Consider the following 17,442-nt stretch of genomic DNA (forward strand, 5'->3'; position numbering starts at 1 on the left):
TGATAAAACTAACAAAAAATTGAATTCTTTTTTTGTTATCTAGATACTGATTAAAAAAAGAAATGCCTTAAATATAAAATGAGGAACACTTATTTACAATTAACAGTCATTTATTTAACAGTTTTACAACATAAGATGTGCAGATCTATTTAAATGCACATTTCTTTTGAGATAAACAAATATAATATGACCTATTAAAAACCAGCTTAAAACAACAGCTATAAAATGGCATAAAAAACATTTAATTGTTTATAAACTAGCCCCACTTCGGGTGACTGCCTGGTAGGAGTTTAGTGTTTTCTCCCTGTTTCTGTGTGGGTTTCCTCTGGATGCTATGGTTTCCTCCCACACATGTTGGTAGATGGATTGGATACTCAAAATTGTCCATAGCTGTGAGTGTGTGTCACCCTGTAAAGGACTGGTTCCCTCTCCATGGTATGTTCCTGCTCTTTGCGGCTAGTGATTCCGGGTGGGCTCTGGGCTAGGGGTGGGTGAAATAATTTTATAGTATCTCAGTGTATTCTGGCAATAACTATATTCTTGGCGATTGACAAAACACTGAAATATACTTTCATTAATTCCAACAACACACTATTGCAAAAAAATATGTTATATTAATGTATTAATGTTAATTATATATATATATATATATATATATATATATATATATATATATATATATTAGGGGCGGCACGGTGGTGCAGCAAGTAGTGTCGCAGTCACACAGCTCCAGGGACCTGGAGGTGGTGGGTTTGATTCCCTCTGGGTGACTGTCTGTGAAGAGTTGGTGTGTTCTCCCCGTGTTCACGTGGGTTTCCTCCGGGTGCTACAGTTTCCTCCCACGGTCCAAAAACACACGTTGGTAGGTGGATTGGTGACTCAAATGTGTCTGTAGGTGTGAGTGTGTGTGTTGCCCTGTGAAGTTTATATTAAAATAAAATGTTCTATTTTAATACAAATGGAACAGGTTAAAATATTCAGAAACGACAAGAATCTGTAAACATTTGCTTAATTTGTAAACAGTAACATACAAAGATTTTGATCTATAAATTAGATTATTTTATTTATAAAAATATATAATGCAGCATATACATCTACAGCACAACCAGAAAAAAACCTTAAAACTTCACATTTAATAACAAAACATATACAGAATATTTGTATTGCTTAAAAAAAAAAATCGAGTTCCCACACATAAGAAATAACTGAATTTTGTACTAACTCACTGCACCTCAATAACACAAATAAACTATCTGGTATATCTAACATCTCAGCGGCATAGTGCTAGGCTTCACATTAAGCTATTTTCTGTTAAGCATTACTTCACTCAGTAGAACAAAAGGAATTACTCCTTACACAAGATGAAACTCACGACTTACAAACATAACGACCAACTTGCATGAGGGCATGCATGAACGTCAGCAAAAATACCAAATGTCCTTCAGCTCTCTGTGCTGCCTTGCTCTCTGGCTGTGACTGGAATAGCTCCCTAATCCCTCTTTAGTATTGTGCTATATAGTGAAGCAATATTTAGTTAACTAAAAGTGTAAATAGCCTTTTTTGTCACATTCATGGCAGCAAAAAGACCTTCATGAACAGTTGCCAGTCGTTATGTTAGTCAGAGAAATGTGTTAGAAAAATGTGTACTCAGGTATTTGATTTTTTTCTGCTGCAACAATATTCATTGGTTGCTAGATGTTATCAGGCATTTAAAAAAAATTTTGAGCAAGTGTGCACTTGTGTATATGTGTTTTTTATTTTTGCTTTTTTTGTGTAGGTTTGTTCTGATTGATATGTCTGTTTTGTTTATTTTGAGTTAATGCACTTAACTACTGTGTCGCATACTCTTACCAATGAACCGCCTACAGTTTTCATGCAAATTCTGTTTGCCACAAAGCAAAATTTGGTTTTCTGTGGAAAATCAGCCCCATTAAACACGTAGATCTTGCATCAGTTGCTGGTGATAGCAAGAGTGTGTTACAATTTTGCTTTATTTTCCCAGAACAAGCAAGGAAATTCAGTACAAAGTGCTGAGTAAATATAAGAAACCTTGAAACTAAAGAAACATCACTTTTTGATTTCTTGATTCACTTTTATTTTTTGATATTCAAACAGTAATAGCAATATAATAGAAATAGAATATAGAAATACATGCTCAAAAACATAAATGTATGGGTTTTCTCATGGCATTCTGATTTTCTTGGCAAGTTGGATGCGGAATAGCTGTGTGGAATTGTCCACAGGTGTAAATGTGTGAGCGACTGGGTTTGTGATGCCCTCTGTGTTCCTGCCTTGTGTCCATTGATTGTGGGATACGGACACACCACAATCCAGAGTAGAATAAACTGGTTACAGAAGCTGAATTTATAAATTATTTGTTTTTTCAGAACAGTCTAAAAGTCATACAAAAACCTTCTCATACATTTAAACCTGAATTGCTTCTCATCCCCAGATTAAGCATACTGCATTCTTAATTTTCAGTGGGGAATTCTCCAGACCCAGGGCTGATTTTATTATTCTTACTCAGTGTTGTCAAATGTCATGTGTCATATTATCTATAGATCCTATACGGAAAGTTTCATACAAGTGGCTGAAAATTATCAACAATTGCACAAAAATAAAACCATGTAAGCAAGCTTTGTACATCTTTTGTAACCCCTTTCACCCAGTTATAGTTCCTCAACAAATAGACTGTTGCCACACCACAGTAACAAACTCTACTGTACTGTGCACAACACCCAGACTGGAACAATATTAGTAACTTGCCGAGTAAACTACCCAGACCCTTAATCTGCTGAATAAACTACCCCTGATATACTTGCTTGTTCCCTAAAGAGTCTTTGTCTAGCCTAGTGAGCTGCAATTATACCACTGAAGAAAAATCCCATTAACATATTTGACACAAATTTCACAGCTCTGTTTATTTATTTCAAGATTTATTACCCAAACTGTTGTATAAATCCAATAGAACACTCAAGGTTGTGTGTTATCGTGAAATAACAGCATGGCTGAGATGCAATACAGCACTCGCCTTCAGCTTGTTCTTGCGCCGCATCACAGCCGTGCTGTTATTTTGTGATAACACACTGCCTCTTGTGTTCTATTACTAAAATATAACTTAGCAGTGATGTAGCAATGTTTTTTCGATACCCCAGCGTCATTAAACGAGTTAAAAAAATAGCTCTGTTGCTTCCTCTTTTTTTTGCTCATGGAAAAGAAACTGCAAAGAGACCTCCAAACACTGACAATCATGAAAAGAGATGAGAATATTCCTTTATTTGTCTCCATATGTGGGTAATACTGATTAATTTTTCTGAGTCTGTGTCTCCAGTCTTATTCATGTGAGTGCATGACCTCAAGTGAGTCAGTCATTATGTTTATACCTAGTTCTCTCTCACTCTTTTTCCCCTCTGCTGCATTCCAGAAGAGAAATTTGTCTGATTGGAAACTAATGCAAAAAAATCCTCAAATCAAGACAAATTTATTTGTATAAAGGTTTTTACAAACTGTTTTCACAAAGTAGTTTTACAGACTTCAAAACTTAAAATAAAATGATATGATTAACCACATGTGAGCAAGCCAAAGGCAACAGTGGGAAGGAAAACCTTTTAAACATAGAGGAAGAACACTGGGAGGAACCAAGACTCACAAGTGGGGCCTGGTCAAACAAATTACAGTAATAGCTTAACTTATGTATTTAATTCTTTTTGTGACTAAGCTGGTAACTTAATTTGTTCGTATATATCAAATTTCATCTCGCCATTAAAATGGAATTTAAATTATATGAATATGTTCCAGCCCCCCAAAAAAACACACCAAAATCAATTTTTTATGTTACATGTTTTTAAATGAGAAGTTCATTTATTCATTCATTCATTATCTGTATCCGCTTATCCAATTCAGGGTCGCGGTGGTTCCAGAGCCTACCTGGAATCATTGGGCGCAAGGCAGGAATACACCCTGGAGGGGGCGCCAGTCCTTCACAGGGCAACACAGACACACACTCACAATCCACCTACCAACGTGTGTTTTTGGACTGTGGGAGGAAACCGGAGCACCCCCACGCGAACACAGGGAGAACACACTAACTCCTCACAGGCAGTCACCCGGAGCAGGAATCGAACCCACAACCTCCAGGTCCCTGAAGCTGTGTGACTGTGACACTACCTGCTGCGCCACCGTGCTGCCCCTATGAGAAGAAGTGTAGTTTATAAATAACAAATAATGTATAAAATTAATAATACATAATAAAAGAGAATGTAAAAACTTAAACTGGTTCAATTAAGTGTATTTACCTTGAAAATATCAGACAAAGATGCTGGCAGAGGTTGAGGAGATTTCACTGTATGAGCGAAGGAGCTTTAATATAAACCTTCATAGAAGCAGCCTTGGAGTCTGTATGAGCAGTAAGGGCATTTAGTAAAGCTCTGTGCTGAATCAATTCCTTCACATATCCAAGTTGGTGAATCATGACAACAGATGCCACAAATATGAAGTAGCAAGGAGTGGAGTGGATTTGTGGAGTGTAGCAGATCCATAAGAGTTGTGCCAGACAGGATGGGCAGTCAGTAACTCTCAGGAGAGGAGAGTAGAGATATAGAACTAGTTCTCTTCGAGTATAGAGAATATGAATACTGTCAGTGTGTAGCTAGTGACTCCAGTAGGTATAACTATAACAGTCAAACTAAAAGAGGAATACGCTGAAACATTTGCACACCCTAGTACACTGTCATCACACTTGAGTTATAATGTGTGACTGGTGGGACTACTGCACATCTCCGTTTACCAGTTTTCCATTGGCAATTTGGCATTTTGATATTCTAACTTTTTCACCTTCTCCAAGATAAAACATTTTTTGATATTTTGATATTTGATATTGTGTTTTTGTGAATTTTGGGCCTTTGCCATTCAGGTCTTTATGCACATTTTCATAATTCACAAAAACCCTGTGGAAGGAAAACGCCCTATAGACATGTAAGAGGGAGTTAGGTAGCAAGGTGGTTTTTGCTACACAGCAGTAGTGTCATGCAAAATACATGGGAGTAAACATAAGCTCCCTGGACATAACGTTTGCCACCTTGAGTGTTTAAGGTGGTGGTAACTTCAGTCTCCTGCAAATGGCATTGCTCAAGCATCAAGTTATATATATCATAGATTTCCATAGTTTCATAGATTGAGATGAGGTGGTACAGTGCAATGAATGTCTGGTTTGTTATGTGGAAAATGGGTCGCAAAGCACTTGACAACAATGCGCAAAAAGGACTGATTTGGACATGCTAAAAGCCAAAGTGTGAAGCAAGTAGCTGAATTTGCAGGTGTATTGAAAAGTACAGTCATATGTGTCTACTAGCAGTTGCAAAAATCCCAGTGCACAGATAATTCCTGTCAGAATGGTGGCTGAATAACGAAATTGATTGACAGGGACTGCCAGTATGTTTTATGGCTTGTGTATAAAAAAATCACTTCGCGTCCCATGTAAGAATTGCTTCTAGAAGTGAAACCAGGTCCTTCGAAACCAGTTTCTGAAGGAATACCATGAACATATGTAACAGAGAGACATGCAAAAGGCCTTGGCTCACTTCTGCTCCCAAATTTGTTATCTGGTCAGATGAATCTCTTTTCTGCATGTATGTGAATGATACATTTAGGTATCTTTTTCAATGTGGACCTCAGGAAGCCTTCCGTGAGTACTGGGTCCAAGATGTTTTTCAAGCTGAAGGAGGTTCTGTGTTGTATTGGGGGTGTTTAATTACATGGAAATGGGTCCTTTTGTTGAGATGACAGTACATTTGACAGTAAGTTTGAACCACAGTGTCTACACTGAACTGCTGGGATAAACAGTTTTGCCATTTGCTCATCATCTTACCAAGGAATATAACATTTCAACACCAGAAATTACAAGATGACACATCTGGCATTCTCAGGACTACAAACCTGAAGGATTGGCGTGATGAACATTCAGGAGCATTCAAATATCAGGACTGAACCTCACAAAATCTAGCCAAACTGCACAATTCTTTGATGCTAACATGGCTGAAATTTGCCATCTACATCCAGAAATTTTTTCAGTGCATGCACAATCGAATCTCAGCTATTGTTGCTTCTGAAGGTATTACATGCTATTAGGTAAATTTCAGTCACAAATGTCCAGTGAATTTACAGGTGCAGTACTGTGCAAAAAAACTGCAGCAGTAAGTATAATGTATCAAGTAAATGCATGCAAGTGTGTACATATAGTATAATTTGATAGTAGTGTGTTTATATGTAGCATGTTAGTCAGAGTGATGGGAAGTGGTAGTGTGTTGATGAAATCATTCACAAGCCTACTGGCCATGGATAAAAATGTTTGTGAGTCTGGTTGTCATGGACTTCACACTTTTACCATCAGGTAGTTCAGTCTGTGTTGGAGGTATGCATTATCTTAGATGATGTTGAGTGCTCTCCTAATGACCCTTTATTAGTAAATGTCCTATAGTGCAGGAAAGGCTGCTCCTGAGATACAGTTTACTTTTGATCACCTGCTGGAGAGCCTTTCTATCTTGACCAGTGCAGTTTTCATACCATACTGTGATGGAGCTGTTAAGGACACTCTCAGTTGTACACCTGTAGAAGTTACTGACAATTTTGGCTGGCATGCAAACATTCCTCAGCCTTCTTAGTAAGTACAGTCACTGCTTTGACACTGCTTTGAGTGTGTGTGCTGCAAGACCTCACTGTTTTGACCACCTAGGTATTTTTCAGGTGCTACTGAGCAATCTGCTATCCTTATCATTAATTCTGACTGTTTCATTCTTGTGGCTTTTGAAGCCAGAAGGAGAGCCTTTGTTCTGATGAAAGAAATTACACAACATTCAGTATTTTACTTGATTGAAAGATATTGAAAGCTATTTTGAGAAGTGCTATAATGGGGCCTTAATCCAGATTGGAATTTCTCATATATGTGATTTCTATGTATTTATGAACAGAGCTCTGGTGCCACAGCTTTTTCTAAGCTCTTAGAAAGAAATAGGCCTATGAAAGAAATAGGCCTATTTGTTTATTTATTTATTTATTTATTTTTTGTCCAATATTTTTTATTTTATTATTGCACACTGCTAAAAAGTCAGAAAATCTTGCAAAAAATATCTGTTAATTACTGAAATAGAATATAAGAATCCAGCCACAAATTCCACAAAATCCATTGTGGCCCCTGATTATTCAAAACTTCATTTGGGTTACTCGGAGGAGCAGTATTTTGGGGTTCGAGCATGAAGTGCTGAAAACCCTATTGTAATCTTAATAAGAATTATTTTCCAAAAAGTGTTATTTTGTTTAAAAATTATACTGATAATTTTGTCCTTTTTTATTTTGAATTTTTGCATTGTATAAGAATGATGTAATCCATGTGGATTTCCACAGAATTGGCTTGTTTCTGCTCTAAAAAAGGAAAAAAGGTATGTTCTTCACACCAAGAGCTGGTTCCCCCCCAAAAAATGTGGAATATTATTAGCACTCTGTACTCTGACACATTTTACAAAGCAAATGTGCCTCTGTGTTTGTTCTAGAGGAAAAAATATGGCGACAGATTATGCAGATATGTTATACATATATATTGCCATTGCCTCTGCAACCCTCTCCAATGCCCAAGGTAATTTTCCTTGTCACAGTTGTATCTTGTGCTCATTTGTGAAATTTTATTTATCATCAAAATTGGAAAACATAGACTATTAGATCTACATGTTATATAATCTTTTGTCCTTTTATTTTATTCATCTTTTGTCCTTTTTGTCCTACTATACCAGCTGACTGAGAACTTTAGAAGCGCACCAACACTTTTAAATCAAGACTGAAAACATTTCTGTTTGAACAGGCTTACAAAAAATATTCTGCAGTTTTTATTCTGTAATGGCACTTTAGTTTTTGCTTTTATTGTATCATTTTAATTGTTGGAATCATTTTAATCATGTTTTCTTTTACTATGTTTATGTATATTCTTTTATTGCACTATTTTAATTTTTTTTAAATTATGTTTATTATTTTTATTCTTGCTCATAATTCAACTCTTTTTTTTATTGTTTCTTTTGACTCTGTGAAGCACATTGAATTGCCCCTGTGTATGAAAGATGCCCTATAAATAAACTTGCCCTACCTTTATTGTATGTTGGGAAAATTGGATTGGTGTTTTGCAGACTATTTTAACTTTTATCTTTGTTCCCCAATGATCTTAATCTCAATTTTTTTATATAAAGGGGGGGCTGATCAATATATTTTGGAGTAGTTTTTAATGCCTTTTGTTGTATTTTATTTTTTTACTGTCACTTAAAGAATTCTCTACTACACCAATGAGGGCAATCTGTCCTGAGTTTTCAAAAAGGAGATGGTTGAGGGTGTTTTCATGAGCACTGATGATAGCAAAAAGATTATTCCTTTGCTCAGTTTATGGCTGGAGTTTTGTATTCGGTTTTAACAATAGATGTTTTAGCAGTATGTGAGCAATAATCATTTCTTTAAAATATTTTTCAATAAATCAAACAAACAAAAAAAAAACATCTATTTCAATCTTTGAAATATTGTTTTTGTGCTATTTTCAATTACATATAGGGTATTATTTATTTTAATTTATTTCATTTAGTTTGTATTTACATTTGTCCCAACATTTTTGGAAATGGCGTTTGTATGTATGCAAGAGTATGAATGTGGCATTTTCTGACTGCAGATTACTGTTAATCCAAAAAATGTAATTAATTTATTTACTTTAATGTAGTACATATTTATTTATTACATCTGGCCTAATTACACAGAGCAAGCCTTGATCATTTGAATCTGAATTTTAATTCTTAACAGCCTCAAGTGACTTAATCTCACTCTCTTACTGTATATCTCTCTCTGCTCTCTCTCTGGAGAACATAAAACAGTCAGTGAGCTGTAAAACCTGGGCACTGAACCATACAGAACCTCTGGTCATTCTTTGGACTTTATACTGCGCACCCCACCCCTTATTACTCCCCTGCCTTTTTCTTGTTTCCTGCTGCTTTGTGACTGTGAAAGATTTAAATCTAAAAATTACCTAAAAATTTCAATCTCATCCTGACCTCTAACTTCAGAACAGTAGGCATCTGCAAGGTGATGTATAAAGAATTGTCATTACAGGTTTAACTGAATTGTTGGGCCACCTTGACAAATAAGGTTTCATATTTCAGGTAGTACAATTGAAACAAACTGTCACTGTGAGAACTAAAACTTTCATTCCTTCATTCATTGTCTATTACCACTCGCATTGGGCCCGGAGCCCACACAGAACCACTGGGCAGCACGAGTCCCTCACAGGGCGACACACACACACACACACACACATATGGACACGTTAAAGTCGCCAATCCACCTACCAACATGTATATATGCAATAACTGATGCTGCTAAAAGTTATATTGTGCAATAACTGATGCTGCAGTTGTGGATTGTGTACATAGGATAACTTATAGTTAATAATTTAAGTTGTGCTCTTAAATTTGCTTATTGCTTTTTTAAATAATTCTATTTAAATTTTTTCTTCTTTCATTTCCTTTTCTCTTAATTGCACCAAGGGGAGGGGGGGCTGTAACCCAATTTCATTGTCCAAGTACAATGTGAAATGACAATAAAGGTTCATTTCATTTCAGTATTTGGACCGTGGGAGGAATCTGGAGTACTCAGAATATACCCATGCAGACATGGGGAGAACTCTTCATAGAGAGTCACTTGGAGCAGGACTTGAACCCATAACCTCCAGGTCCCTGGAGCTGGTTCTCCTGAACAACTCTTAAGACGTCTGTTAAAATCTAATGGCATTTTAGGACAAGTTTATGCATAAAGACAAATTCTAAAGTGTTCACAAATTTCCAAACACTGTAGATCTTTGCATCCTGTAAAATATGTAAATTAAGCATTTTAAATTTGATGTAAGCAAAAGCAATGTACAAATTAGTGAAAATGAGATGTAAGTGCTCAAATTAAGCAACAAAATTTGCTTGTGGGGTAAGCAAATTTAGTGGATTCTTTAAAAAAAATAATTTTCTAATTTTAATTTACACTTAAATGTCTAAAAGTAGTATGAAAATAGGTAAATAATCTATTTTAAAATTCTTATAAGCATACATAATTCAGTTTTCATTCACAGATTTATATGGACTTAATATAATTCTGTTTTTCTCATCCAAGTTTCATAAGTCCCTTTCACACATGCATGGTAACCCAGAATTTTCTGGACATTACCTGGAAGAGCTGTATATGTGAACTCAAACTGCTGTAACACTTTAAACTGACATTACCTGGACTTCATACTACCAGCCCCCTATTACAAAGTTCGGGTAATGTTGGAGTGAGTCCATGTGTATAAGGAGCAGGTTAAATCTTGTCATTGTGTTAATAATACTTACAGAAAATACAGTAGTTCACAAGAGTAGAATGGTTAGGTCCCAAAAAGGGACCCTTTTCAAAAACTCTGTTTTTAGTGTTGTCTTGCAGACAGGAAACAATCAAAAGTAAAATGCACTAAAAACAATCAGTGATTTAACTTTTTCAATTTTCTTGAAGCTTTATTTAAAAGTGACATTCACAATCATAATCTAAAAGCACTTTTATAAAATTGATGATGTTTTCTCAACTTCAGCCACAAACAAACCGTCATTTTTTCTCAAACATATGGTTTCACCTTAAAAGACACTGAGCTTCTGAATGGAAAAAAAGAGAAGTGAATATACCTGCATTTATATACATTCCCTTTAACTGACAAGAGCACAACAAATAGAATTTCATAATTTCAAATATTAAACATTTAGGATTTGACGACTGCAACACACTCAAAAAACAAAAGTAAGACAAAGACATGTTTGCCATTGTGTTACATCACTATTTCTTTTAAACACACCGTTTAATCATTTGGGAAATTGGAATACTAATTGTTAAAGTCTCACACGAAGAATTTTTCCCATTCCGGTTTGAAACAAGACTTCAGCTGCTCAACAGTGTTTGGCCAGTTTCTTGCCTGATCCTCCTCTTCATGATGCACTATAGGAGACATACCTGGACTTCTGGGAGGACAGTCAATCACATGCACTCTGTGTGTATTAAGCCATTTTGCTGTAGCACATGCAGAATGAGGCCTGGCACTGTCCTGTTAAAAAACAAAATCATTGACTACTCAGGAAAAGACGTTGTCTTCATTGCAGCACATGTCTCTCTAAGAACCAAATGTTTGCATTTACATCAATGGAATTTTCTTACATATGCAAGTCACCCATACCATGGTCACTGTTAAACCCCACATACATGAAATATAGACTTTTGCTCTTATCAATTGTAATGTTCTGGATGGTACCTTTACTACCATAATTAGCATTTACAATTTTCATTGTAGAAGCTGAAACATGGACTCCTCTCGACCACTGTACATGTTTTTACTGTCTTTTGGATCACCTGAGGTGACCTTGGGCCCAGAGAAATCTGCATAGATTTATGCACTTCTGCATAGATTCGATGCGTCACTTTCTCTTTGGGTAATAGTGTTTCAGGTTGCGTTTCTTGATACAACAACATCAAAATGCCTGTTTGTGTACTCCATGCCCATGTGACTATATTTATTATGGTAACATGACAGTATCATATGCAGTGCTATCTGAGGGATGCTCATGTCCAGCCTTGTGAAGAAAAGATATCAACAAAAACTACCAACAAAAACTCACTACTGTTACAAAACAGTTAGAGAATGTAATTGAAAATAACAGAAATAATACAATATAAATATCATAATTTGTCTGTATAAAATGTGCAAAACTCATTTTCAGAAAATTTGGGATACTGTGCAAAATATAAATTAAAACAATGCAATGATGTGCAAATCATTTAAACTCTAATTGAAAATAGCACAAAGATTATACTTCAAATGTTGAAGTATACAAATGATACATTTTATTTTTTGAATTATATTTAACACAGTGGTAAACATGTCTTTGTCCCAAAGGTTTTGAAATGTTGGCGTCAAATTTAAAATGGGCATAAGTCAAATTTCTCAGTTTCATTTGAAATGCTGTCTTTGTACTATTTTCAATTAAATATACATTTTGCACAGCATCCCATGGTGCAATTGAAGCAACATTCTGGAATGATTTTAATACATGGACCTCTACCCATTATTTATCTATATCACATTAGCCATATAGTGCTAACATAAAGCTAAAGATGCAAACTTTTTTTTGCAAACTAAAAAATTGCAAATTTTTTTAAAATTTAGCATTTACATGTGGGGTACAGGTAGAATGTTGAAAGTGTGTGTTTTCCAACAAACTATCACAAAAAATGTAATTAACTAACACAGGGGTAAGTGTGACTTAAACGATGCAAACTCACGGTTACTGTTTGCTTTCTTCTGCCAAACTACTTGACACAGCTTTGTTTCGAAGTTCCATACTCAACTGTGTATTGCCCTGATAAGACAAAAATACACTGCTACTACTTGCTCTTGTGAAGTTCTATGAATGTACCCTCAAAGGGCACAATGCAGTTCCTTCTCTAAGCAATCCCCTTTCACCTACATTGCCTTTTCTACTTGATGTTATTCAATGACAGATTGGCCCCATTAGTCGAGTGTAGAACAGCGCTATAATGTAACGCTAACCTTTCCCCTAGATAGTGCTTAATATGAGTAGATAAGCTGTGCAATCCTCTGTGTCTCGCAGTGAGGAGATGATTGAGGGAACACAGCTAGTCGCTTATGGGCTGCTCATTTAACAGGATACATATTACAAAAAACTATACATAATTAAACAGAAGAGTAAACAGAAGATAATGTCGGTAGATAAATACAATCCTCAGGTCATTTTTGAGCCATGTTCTAATTTACTCTACTGTAAATCTGGGATCTGGTTTTAACTCACTCACTCACAGCTGGGAACTGCCCCACAAGGGGTGCTATTTCTCACATTCTTATTCAAATTTAGGCACTGCTATATATATGGGTTGTTGGTGCTTGCACCAATAATGCCTTGTATCATTGTTCCAGAAAAATAATGCCAAACCTAATATAACCATTTTTTTCACTGATTTTTGTTAACAATTTGTTTCACTGATCATCCATGATATTTACTTAAGTTTGCTAGCACAACAATGTTTTCATGGTATAATAGTGAACTTGCAATGTCCTACAAAACAAAATAAAAAATAAATAAAATACCGATTATATTTTCTTTTCTAGTCATCAACCACATTCAGAAATTGTTAATCTCTGTTCATCAGAATTAATAACTTAACTGCATAATTTTGCCTTGATTCAGCATGTGTGGATGTATGAATGTGAAATTAATGCCTGCATCTATCTCCACCTAGAATATTTGTCCTGAGATTAGACTTGTTAAATAATTAATTAATAATTAATAAATTATCTGGTGCTTAATTTAAACTGCATATATAACAGTCATATATGTACTGCAATTTTGCAAAGTTTGTTTCACTGATAATTACTTGATAAGATCTACTAAACAACTTTCACCACAAGAGTCAAGTAAAATACTTTTTGTTCCGATAACTTCAGTAATTTTCAAAAATATTTTTCGTCTATCATATGAGGTGGAGAAATTTGCATTTAGGTTGAGTGCCAGTTTGATAAGAACCTGCAATATGTACACACATTTGGTAAGTCTGAACATTGATATCTATTACACCAGAACTCTACAGCAAAAATCTTTGATCTGTAGATATAGTGTGAGTAAGTCACAAGGCATGAAATTAGTGTTAAATAAGGTTAGGTCATCAATGTAATGCCATGCATCTGTGTTAAGTTGTTGGTAATTTCCTCATAACCCAGTTTTTGCTACAACTTTGGCCTAATCTATCCCCACTTTTCTTTTTAATTTGCAATATATATAGTTTAAATAAAAGAGCAAGATTGTTCATTTTTGAGTGGCAATGTGTTCAAGACCTGTAGTATGTACAAAGATTTGGCAAATTTCCAATACAGCATACCTCTACACAACTACTGTTGATCGATATGTTTATTTAATTTCAGTAAGCAGCGTGGAATGAAACAGGTGTTAAATACCATTACTATCAGAAGCTAATGTAAAACTGCTAAGTCAACAGTGTACTGATAATTAAGGATGGTAAAACTGATTTTTCGATAATTCCCCAATAACCACTTAGCTTTGATCAATGACCTAATTTAATTCTGTATAAAACATTATTTTTTCAGATATTGACAAACTCGATTTTAGAGTATAAATACATACTGTTTTTTTTTTTTTTTTTAAATAAGATGTTTGTAGATCAGATTTTGGTGTAAATTTTAAAGGTGCATTAAGAAGTTGTGTTTGAAAATTTAGCAAAACACTGAACACGTAATTTCCAATTAGTGATCTGTAGTAGACTATTAATAGATTAATTTAATGTTAAGTAAACTATGTGTCATTATATTAGTGTTAAATAAATTAAGGGTGAACTAAAATTGCAAACTCGTCAAATGTATTGACAGATTATGACAAAATGGATGACTCGCTTATTATTCCTCAATAATAACCGAGATTTTATTCATGACCTTTGACCTCATTTAGCTTACTCCCTCTGATTTACAATTTATAGTCAATAATATATATATATATATATATATATATATATTTTTTTTTTTCTTGTTTTCTGTTGTTTTATTTTTATGCTAGCAATTTGTGATCATATTTTGTTAAAAATATGTTAGTGCATTAAAAAAATCAAGTTTTGGGTTTTAAAAACTAATAGCAACACTAACTCTCAAAAAACAAACAACAAAATGTCATGCAAATTGCATGTATTCACAACTCAGTTAAAATTGATGTCATAATGGTACAGTCATTTTATGATAACTTGATTGATTTAATGATAATTTCTTGATGACTGAGGTTTCAATATATCAGACAAAGCATTTTGCAATTCCCAATGTTGAAATGGGATATGGAATAGGAAGCCAAAATCACACATGAACTATGCTCACTAATCTAAAATGATGATAAACCACAACTGTTTTCCTCAAATTGATCAAACCGAACTGATCAAAATTTCAGCATCGTTTGGATATGAAACTCACGTTTTCCCATATCAAAGGTTGTATGTCCTTGTCCGAGTGTATAAAATGGCTGGATCTGATTGTAATTCAACTGGCTGGTTGCTGAGCATGCTGCATGCATGGACTTTGCTCCATTTCTTTTGTTTGATCAGGTGGGCTGTTACCATGAGCACCATGCAAGAGCTGTATATAATGAGTAGCAATGCTCTGCAAACTAAGAAGACATATTTCAGCAGAGAAAATGTTGTTTTCCAGATATGCTGAAAACTGACTTATTGGCATACCCGCTAGGATGATATGGCCATTAGGAAGATATACCTCGCTACTGATATTTGCCTGAAGTGGTACATCTGGATACACTGAAAACTGACATTTCTGCAACATATTCCCTCTCTAACAATGTGCAATTAACTGTAGGTCTGGAAACACTATGAAAGCTCTGGAAAGTCAGTTGCTTGCAAAAACAAAAAAAGAAGTATCTTTTTGAAAACTGAATGTCACATCAGGAGAATGGGGCTTAGAGGAATGACTATCAGGAGGATTACTGAGCATTATGCAAACTAAACCATGTTGCTAAGGGAGGGCAGTGTAATAACTGGATTTATTTATTTATTTATCTAGTGTGTGTTATACCACTTCACCTTACATGACCTTATCCAGACTGTGTGTTTTAGCAGCCTTATCAGATAATGAATAATTGTGTGAACAGTAATTCTGTCTTTTCTGGACTATTGCGTGGAAATGCATATGCGCACATAGACCATGGAATACTAGAGCCCTTAAAAACATTTAAACTTCATAGCAGGGAGCATATAATATTCATTGTTGTTTTATTCCTTAATTCATTTTAGAATGGCTGTGGCATCAGGACAAGCAAAGAAGCCCAGGCATCTCTATTGTTTCCATTAGGTCATCCTGTGGGATCCCCAGGCCTCCCTGGGTCAGCTGAGAGATATAATTCCTCCAGCAGATCCTGGGCCTCCTCTGAGTTGGCCATGCCCTGGTATACCTCCAGTGGAAGGTATACAGGTGTCATTTGTCTCAGAAACTTAAGTGACCTAATCTCCTCTCAGTGTGAAAGAGAAGTGGTTCTACTCAAGGCTCCTCCCAAATTGCTAAGCTCCTCAGCAGGAACACACCAGGGTGCCAGTCCTTTGCAGGGCACCATACACTCACACATTCACTTATGCCTTCACACTTTTGAGTAATTTTGGACTGTGGGAGGACACCAACACAAAAACGGGGAAAACCCACCAAACTCTTCAGACAATCACCTGGACTCGAACCCACAACCCCAGAACCCTGGAGGTGTGTAATAGCAACACTAAATGTTGCACCACTGTGCTGCTCCCACTTTACCAGAGTTCTCAGAACATATGGCTTTAGGTGCACATACGCATACAACAGTCACTTGCCAGCTGAAGACGCATTGAGGTGACCCTCTATATCTAAGGGACAAACTACATCTAGCTGGTATCTCTCAAATTCCTGCACCAGCACCTTTCAGCCCAGTAAAGTTACATTCCATGTTCCAAAAGCCAGTTTGGCATCAGGGTGCAGGGGTATCTTCAACCCTGCCCTGTCTCAGACAGACATTGTACTACACCCTTTGTCTAGATCTTGCAGGTAATGTGTCCGTGTGTTCCTCGCACGTTGCTTTTTCAGACTGAGCCCAGTTTAGTTATGTGGGCTGTCTGGCTACGAAGTGCTCACGGTGTGACCCTACCCCCAGGCCTGGTGTAGGTCCTGGTAACACTCTGCAAGGCAGGGTACACAATATTTTATTTGTATTCATCATAAAAGAGGGAGCGTATGTGTTTTAAATTGTACATCAATACCTTGGCAAACAGTTATAAACAAAAGAAGTCTATGAAGACTTTTAGTATATTGCCTTAATTACTGAAGTGAACTTTTTAACATTCATCACCCTACTAGGACTTTTATAGGATTTTTATAGTCCTTTATAATTAGAGTTTCTCAGTAAGCAGTATAAAACATCAATATATAGCTTAGTTCATTTTTTATAGGTATGTCATCCCCCATTTTTGCTTCCACACACTATCTTTTGCCATAGGACAACATAAGATACAGAGCCGCAAATGACCTGTAGATGTTCCCCAAAGTCCTCTGGGGACTATGACCATTGATGTTGACCAATGAGCAGCACCAGGGCATTTAGAGTCAGGTTCTGAGAACTGCTGGCATAGTGACCAAACCCAACTCCTCAGAGAGAGAGGGGTCTTATGACTAGTTGATTATATGTTGATGGATGAACCTCTAGGGGTTGCAAGTTTTGGGAGTATCATGTGGATGTGATGCAATTTAGGGCAAATGTTCCAGGTATTCTAATGCATGTACAAAAGTCCTTTATTGTATTACTGTATTTCTACATTCACGCT

The sequence above is a fragment of the Hoplias malabaricus genome, chromosome X2 (assembly GCF_029633855.1).
Source record: "Hoplias malabaricus isolate fHopMal1 chromosome X2, fHopMal1.hap1, whole genome shotgun sequence".
Taxonomy (NCBI): domain Eukaryota; kingdom Metazoa; phylum Chordata; class Actinopteri; order Characiformes; family Erythrinidae; genus Hoplias; species Hoplias malabaricus.